The sequence below is a fragment of the Haliaeetus leucocephalus genome, unplaced genomic scaffold, assembly GCF_000737465.1.
Source record: "Haliaeetus leucocephalus isolate CR32 unplaced genomic scaffold, Haliaeetus_leucocephalus-4.0 Scaffold177, whole genome shotgun sequence".
Classification (NCBI taxonomy): domain Eukaryota; kingdom Metazoa; phylum Chordata; class Aves; order Accipitriformes; family Accipitridae; genus Haliaeetus; species Haliaeetus leucocephalus.
The window spans coordinates 247911-256345 of NW_010972613.1; positions in this window are offsets into that span (position 1 = coordinate 247911).

Here is an 8435-nt window from a genome sequence, read left to right on the forward strand (position 1 = left end):
CTGAAAGGTGGGGAGCTAATGCTGGGGTGGCAGGGTGTAGGCGGGGGGAAAGCATGGCATTGTCAGGGATGGACGGACAGACAGGGGACAGCGGGGAGGCTCACATGTGCGCAGACTGAGCATGGGCTCCAGCATCCTCAAATCACCCTCGGCTTAGAGCTTCCCTGCTCTTGGTAGAAAGTTTTTTCTGCTTGCAGTGGTGCGCTGGAGGCAGGGCTGAGCCCCAGCTGCCTTCACCAGTTGGCCCAGGTGCTGTGCATCAGCCTCCCACCTGGAGCAGATGAATGATAACATACACCCTGATAAAAGAGCAATCAAGGCAGGCAGGTCCTCTTTAGGAAGAGAATGGTTTGGCTTTGGGCTCTGTGCTGTGTCTGCAGGGATGGCTGTGACCTGGGGCTCTTCAGCACCTAGAGCTGCTGGTGGTGGTGCATCAAAGGAAGGTGAGTTACCTCCTGAAGCTTGTCTACAGTACGTGGCCCTGTGGATAGACTAGGGTTTTCTTCCACCTTCCTCCCACATAACTTTTTCCCTTTTAGCACTGCCTGGCTGTGGCTTGCTCTGCCTGGGGCCACCAGCCCTGGGTGTGAGCACAGCCATGTGCCCTTTCTGGTTGAGCTGCTCATAACCTGGCTGTTGGATGGTAAACCCAGTTGTGTGGCCATAAAACCTTTTCTTGCTCTCATTTGATGCTGCTTTTTGTGGCTGAAGCCCAAATTGCAGCCCTGGGCTGACTTGAGGCAGCTGTAATGTCACTATAATGCACAAGTTGTGTCCCTCCCATCGGAAGGGTGCTTCCTGGACTCTGGGTGCTTGTGGCTGTGAGGACACATTGCTGGTGCCCCAGCCAGCCTCTGGCCAGGAGAAGTAGCTGGCTGGCAGAGCCAGCAATGCTCCCCCATGGGCTGGGAGGGTATGGGAGGGAGGAGGCAAGGAGGCACGTTGGGATTGCTGGCTGATACGGAGTGCAGTCAGCAGCAAGAGCGCTCCTGAGGATGAGTCCGTGTCACTGATAACTGGGCTGGTGACCAGGCAAAAAAAACCAAACCAACATTTCAAGGAGAGACTGTGTTAAAGCTCTGCTTTTCATGCAGGGCTGTATCAGTGGCACAATCCCCAGCAGCCGCCTGCCCCAGCCAGTCCCCCCTGCAGCTGCATGACTTCTTTGGGATGCAGACCCCTAGGTGAGGGGGCTCACATCTGAAGTGTGTCCATGCCCCAGCATCACAGTGGGGCTGTCCCAGCAGCAGTGAGAGCAGGAGCCCTCCTGGCTCCACATGGTGTCACCTTGTGTCTGTGCCAGGCCCCAGGCTGGTGGCATTAAGACTGCTGAAAGGACCAGCAGCGCCTGTGCTGTGCTCCATGCCTTGTGAATGGCTGTAGGACCGGCGTACTTGGGTGACCAGGCAGCAACTGTGTGGTGCTGGGTGTGTAATTGCAGTCACCGTGAGCAGCTGAGGCCAGTGCTTTTAGGATGAGTAATTACATCAGCCTAATTTTGAAAATCAGGCCCTTAATGTCTTGCCAAGCTCGTTTGCAGGACAGCCCTGTCACAGTTGGAGTGGCTCTGCCAATATCCAGGCAGCTGTGATGCCCGCACGTCCCTGGCCCCGTGCCCACCAGAGGTGGACAGAGCACAACTGCCTGGCCCTCTGCCCTGAAAGAGGGGGGGATTCACCACCCGCTGCAGTGCCCTGTGCCCGAGGGGAAGGAGAAGATGTGCCCCCATTAGCACCCAGGCAGCTGGTAGGGCTGAGCCTGAGGCAGAAGGGATAGAGGACATTGAAGTCCTTGTGGATGCAGGGGGGCTCTGGGGTGCATGGGCAGAGGAAAGCAAAAGGCTGTGGGCAGCATTTTTTTTTTTTTTTTTAGCCTCTGCATTTACTTATGCTCATGTCCTTGATATCCTGGTGATTGTAGGGTGAGGAGAGAGGATTTGTAAAAAATATTTGATTCTTTCTGTGCTTGAGTGAGCTCCAGGTGCACCTGAATGCCCAGCCACCTATGCATGGGCTCTCCCAGGGTCTTCTGAAATATACTTCCTTGCTTTTCAGGCAGTTTTCTGCCAGTGCTATGTTAGTGTCCCAGGGTGAGAGTGGTTTTGACTGCCAATGTGGAGGCCAAGCACAGTTGTGGCCTTCAGTGACAGCGTGTCCCATGAGCTAGCAGGATGCTTTGGTCACTCTGAACTTTGTATCCCACTTGGAAGCGGTGTGGGTGGTGTAAATCAGTCTGGCCTCTCTGCAGTCAGCATGTCTCATGCAAGTCACACTAATTAGGCAGTGATGGGGCAAGGTTGTGTATGTGGGACTTGTTCCCCTGGCTCCAGGGCTGGAGGAGAGCTGTAATCCCCCTGGCCTGGTTGCAGATGCTCCTCTCCAAGCTCTACCACCCAGCACCTGGGCATTCCCACTCTCTGCTGCATGCCTGAACTAGAATTTGAGCTGCTGTCACGCAGGCACAAAAGGGGCTGGCAAAGAGGGGGGCTGTGTGTGCCCCTGGCAACCCCCCAGTTGCCCTGATGTACGAGGACAAGATGTGCTGATGACTTCTCCTCCCTGACAGGACCACCAGGAGACAGCAAGCTGGAGAGCAGCCAGCCGGGGGACAGCCTGTGGCATGTGAGCGGTACTGATATAATATATCTTCTTGGCTTGTCTAAGCATCTGTTTGTTTGTGTGGGTTTATCTCAACAGCAGCCGTGGCAGTTTGGCACGCAATATGGTAGCTGCTGCTATGTGCAGCTTCTTTGAACGTAGCTCCAAGATGTAGCTGCCTACACAGCCAGCTGAACGGTCTGGGCGAGTGGCTCCAAGCTGGCATCACACCTCTCCTCATCTTCTCTCCTCCCCACTACTGGCCCTGGTAATTCATGGTGCCCCAAAGCTATCTCACAGCGAAGCCAGAGTGCGATGGAGGCATGTCCTGTGTCCTGCCCTGCCGGCGGTGCATCCTCCCTCTGCTGAGCATCAGCTGCCTTGAAATATCTGAGGATGTTTTCCGCAGTGCTGGCTGCTGTTGCTCCTGGCACAGGCGTGCCGGTGTGTCTCCTGGTGCAGCCGCAGGTCCACGCGGCAGGGACATGGAGGTGCTCCGTGGCTGGAGCTGTGTGGTGCCAAGGTAGCCAGAGCAAATTCTTCCTCCTCTGCTTGGCGGCAGGAGCGGAGCAATCCCGTGAAGTGGCTGATCTTGTCCCTGCTGCTTGGGATTTCCCCAAGGGCTGCGTGTGTGCATGAGAGCTCGCCGGGAACGAGTGCCTGGTGAGGGTCCCGTGTGGGCACTTGGTTACTGAACTGCTGAGATCTGCAGCTCCTCGTGGACCTTCTAGGGGTGATTTCAAGTCCAAGAGGCACCTGTGACAGTAGTTTGGATGGCAGAGTCACAATTGCTGCCCCCAGAGCCCCCCCTTGCTTCACAAGTCCCTCTGTTTTATACCCTGTGGCTGCGGTGGGCCTGAGAGCTGCTGGGGAGGTGGTGAGGGGAGGCAGCCTGGTCCAGCCTGAGAGGAGCAGAGTTTCCCCAAACCCGCAGCTCTACGCGTTAGACCTCGCACCCCTCAAATCCCAGCACAGAGCTGCTCTGTTCGGCACCACACAGTGGTGCGTGTCTCAGTTTGTGAGCTCTGCTGCCTTTCCTGCCAAGAGGGTTGGGTTGGTTTTTTTTTTTCCCTTTTCAGCTCTTTCCTTCAGAAACTTGTTTATGGCCGTCAGGATTTGACAGACTCTTGGCACCCCTCCCACCCCCAGCAAATGACATGGTAGCAGAAACTCCCGCCCTCTCCCTGCTTCCCTTTGCCCTGCCACTGCAGTTTGAGACCTGTTGGGAGGGCTGTCTTTGCAGGGAAATCGAGTTGGAGACTTTTAGAGCCAGAAAAGACCTGGCACAGGGATGACAGCAGCAGAAGCCAAAAGGCTCAGATGGTTTTAAATGTCAGGGAGAGGTGTAAATGTATCTCAGAGACAGCATGGCCAGGAGCTATGGTATTTTACAGACAGCCTGATCTCCAGAGCCAGCATCCCCTTGGCTTTCCCCTCTCTTGGAGCTGTGACTTTGCCCGGTCGCTCTCCCGGGGCCTGCTGTTGCGTGGCAGTGCTGTGACTTGCCCGTGGCATACCCAGCCTGGGAGCGTGGGGATGGTGCTGGTGTCTGTGGCCTTTGGTGAAGAAGAGCGAGATGAAGGGCTGGCGGGGGGGGGAGAGCTCTTGATGAGCAGAAGTGCAAGTGCATCTTTCCTCCTGCTGCTTGTGTGACCTTTTTCATTCTGAGATGATCTATCCTGACACTCAGAGGCAGAGGGAAAGGGGGAAGTGGTCATCTTCTTGCTTTTGTTGCTGTGTATTTGCCTGCTTTCCTCTGCCACCCTCCCAAAAAAAAGAGTTTTAAGCCTTCAAGAGTCAGCAAGTTCTCTGTGCCAGCCATCTGTCCCATTTCCCTTAGCAACCATTTGTCCTTTTCTCCTTCATTAAGTATCTGAAGCAGATCCTGACTGTCAGACCCTCTCTCCTTTCCCCTTTTGCTTGCATTTGGCTCTCTGGATCACCCCTCTTGCTTGTCACTGTTGTGCAGACTCCTTACCTAGGAACACGCTGCCCTCCCACACAGGGGACGTGTCCGTGTTCGTGTTTTGACAGGGTCTGTGTTTGCTCACGTTCTGGGCGGGCTCTGGTTTCTGCACCTGCCTGCTAGCTATTTATTTCCAGCCTGATCTTTTCCAGTTCCTTCTCCTTTGCCCTCATCCTGATCCATGCGCTGCCTCTGCAGCCTGTGTCGTGTTTTTGGGGCTGCACAGGGAGCAGGGATTGGCACTATTTATGTCTGCGGCACATCTGGGCTCCAACCTGCCAGGCTGCCTGCTGCAGGGCGAAGATTAAACAGTAATTCTTGGGGAAGAGACTTTGGAGATTTGGAACTGGAGCTGTGGCATGTGTTAATTTGATGGCTGCTGTTATGGCTGATGATGTGGGTACTGAACTAGTGACTTCCAGAACAAAACAGCTTAAATTACAGCAGCCGAGGGGAATGTGCATAGCTGGGGCTCAGGGTGGTCCCAGCACCCCATGTCTCAACGTTTGCACACCCATCATCTCTGCTCCGGGCATGGCCAACAGCTGAGCAATTGCATTTCCAGCACTGCCTGTTCAGACTCACCCTTCCTTGTATTGCCTCTGCTCCCTGGCACAAGGTGTGAGCCTGCAGAGGAATCCAGCACCCCTGGAGGTGCAGCATGTCTGCTTAACAGCCTTGCTGCTTCACCCTTGCTATTTGCAGTTTATCTCTTTCTGCTCTTTCCCCGTGCTGTACTTTGACCCAAAGGTGCACAAGGAAGGATCAGCCTGGGTTTTGCTGCTCTTCTCCCATTAGAAATGGGTTCTGGGTGGTAAGGGCAGCTCCTAGAGGCCACCTGGATGCAATACTTCAGCTGGGCTGTTTTGTGCTTCTGGGGCAAGCATAATGGTGTTGGTGCACCATAAAACCAAAAACTGCCATGTGTCTCTCCCTGTGGCACAGCAGGGCTCTGCCAGAATGGGTCTGGAGGAGAGACCCGCTGGGAGGCAGGCTGCCATCTGCAAAACCAAGACCATCTTGGAGACTCAAGGCACAGTGGTGACATCTCGGTTGCTGCTCTAAGTACTGAACAACCTGTATTTGAGGGAGGGATGATGCGATGCTCTGCTATGTTTCGTGGGCTTGTACAAAAGGGAACTGCTGTCTGCAAGGGAAAACTGGGAACTTCTCTGTAGGATAATTGTTCCAGGATATTGGTCTTCATAGCAACCTCTGCTTTGTTCCCTAGGCCCCTCTCCCATCTGCCTGATGGGCTGTGACCCCAGCACCTCTGTGCACTGCTTTGTGGAGGAGCTGTGCTCTAACTAATACTATGAGGAAGATTAGGATCTCAATGGGAAGCACAGTCTCCAGGCGAGAGCAGAGACTCCCCCTCTGGCAGTTCAGAGCTGGGCTAATGCCAAGTGGGTTAGAAAGGTCTTTGAGGCCCTAGAGAACTGAGGGATGGCCTGCAGCTTGGTGCAAGAAGTCAGAAAGGAGCCAGGAGCCGAGCCAGAGATGAATCCTCAATGTGAAACCTTCTGGTTCAGTACAACTGCCTCAGCCCTGCTAAGAATCACCTCCAGAAGTGAGTGCAGGTTCCCGAGCAAGCAGAGAAGAGAGGGCATTTGGACTAATTAAATTATCCAAGTGCCCTGGCTCCAGCTGCTGCTTTTTAATTGCATCTGACTGATGTCCAGAGACATGGCAAACAGAGGGGTGGCATCCTCTGTGCAGTGCCCATATCTGACAGCAGTATTCATGGCCCCTCTTGCTTCCTAGAGAGCCTGGGAGGCTGCAGGTGCTGCTTGGTGAGGAAGAGGCAGACTCGGTGCTCTCTTAGGACTGCTTCTCTCTAGCACTGACAGGCACAACACAGCTGAACTGTAAACTTTCCTATCCTGCTGCAGTGATTTCTGTCACAGGAGGTTAGCAAGCTACTGACAATCAGGAAGCAGCTTATTCTTGGTCAGCCCATGGGGTAAATTCTCATGGTTTGATATCTCGGCCAGTGTTCCTCTGCAGGGAAGCTGTGTTAATGCCACCTGACCGAGTCCTGCAGAGCCCTGGGAAAAGGCCAGCTCTCCTGCTTGTGGGGGTGAATGCATCCCACATCCCTAAAGCTCCTGTTAAAAATCCTGATTCATTTCTGGGCTAGAGCTTTCCTTCCAAATGAGGTTTTAGCAAGGAGGATGAAGCCAAGGGCATTTGAAAGGTGGGTGGTGAGGAGAAATAAGAGACCATGTAGGAATTTGGGGGGGGGAGGGGGTCAAGCAGATGAAGAAAATGACATGTTATTGCACCTGAATTAGGCAGTGCTGCGATGGAGCTGGGGCCTCTGCTGGGCTGCCAGCACTGCAAACACAACATTGTGAGTCAGGTCCCCAGAATGGGGAGCTTGTGGGTTTGCGTTCATCTCCTCTCTAAGCCTTTAGGGTTCACTTCTATGCTTCCTTTTTTTTTTCTGCATAAGGCTTTACAATCCAAGGTGAAAAAGCAAACCTAGCACAGGGCAATGCACGGCTTGCTGAGAATGAGGGGGTTTTTCCAAGAAGGGAGTGTGCAACACTGCTGGAGGATGATGGCAAATGTACTGACAGCCCAGAGCGCTGCTCTAACTGCTCACCTGCTTGTTTCTGATGGAGAGGCCACCTGCAGCTGCTGGGCAGGAAAAGGCCCTGAGCTTTGCTAAGCAGCCTCAGCAGTGGTGAGAGAACTCCAGTGAAATGTTATTTAATGTTCCTCTTCAGTGGAGATGGCTATTTACCAGTGAGAAATTTCTGGGCTGAAGAGTCACAGCTTGGGTAATGCTAGATAATGTCCTTGGGAGGGGGAAGCGCTGGCGGGATTTATAGCAAGTCTTTGAGGCTTGGCTTCCATAGTTAGATCTGGCACAAATTTAGAAAAGCAGCTGGAGGATGAGTTTGTGCTTGGAATCATTAGCAGCAAGGGCTGTACTGAATTACCAAATGCAACCTGGGGGAGAAATCACTTCTAGGCTTTCTGTCAAGGCCAGTAAAATAAATACATGTGCACATGTATGTATTTACTATGTGCCAAAAGTGAACCCACAGCATTGTGAAGGCATGTAGTGCCCTGGCTCCCTGTGTGGAAGATGTCTTGCAGAAGAGAGGGATCCTGCAAAGCAGTGCCTAAGAAAGCAGCTTTGTGGCTGGGAAGGTGGTCTCACCTGCAGAAGCGGAGCTTGGAAACCTCATGGCTGGGCAAAAAGCGCACTGTGCTAGTGTGAAAGGAGAGCTGTGCCCAAGAGAAGGAGCTGCCAAGCTGGCCGGGAACGTGCCAGCAGCGCTCTGCCTTTCTTGCCTGCGATGGGAACTGGGTGTTGCCCCACACATCGATAATGGTCTGTCTCCACATGCATGGCAGAGGTTTGCCACCCCTGTGAGTAAAGAGGACCTGTCTTGCCTTTGGGTGGCATTTCAGCTCCTGGATCAGTCTGTAAACCCCAGTGTGTCAGTTTAAGAGCCTGACTTTGTGCTTTCAGCTTGTCTCCAGAGCATCTGTCCCCAGGTTAGACTGGCTGAGGCTGGAGACATCTCATCTCTGAAATGAGCCGTAGCTTACAGTAGGAAGGGAACTTGTTTTAGGGGTTCAGGCACACAGGGTGGGCCAGGAGCGAATCCAGCCACCTGGGCTGCTCCGTGTTAGACCAGCTTTTTGCCTTTTGAAAAGCACAAATGGGGGCAAGGCACCCAGCTCGCATTGAGTGGGAGTTTGTGTTTGTCCCCAACAACGACCAAACACCTCTCCTGGGGTGCCCCGACAGCAGTACCTGTGGAGTATTTGAATCAGCAATATCCGTGCTTTGACTTGTGCAACTCCCTGGGCTCTTACATGGGTACTACTGCTGGCTAGCTTAGCTGTAAATA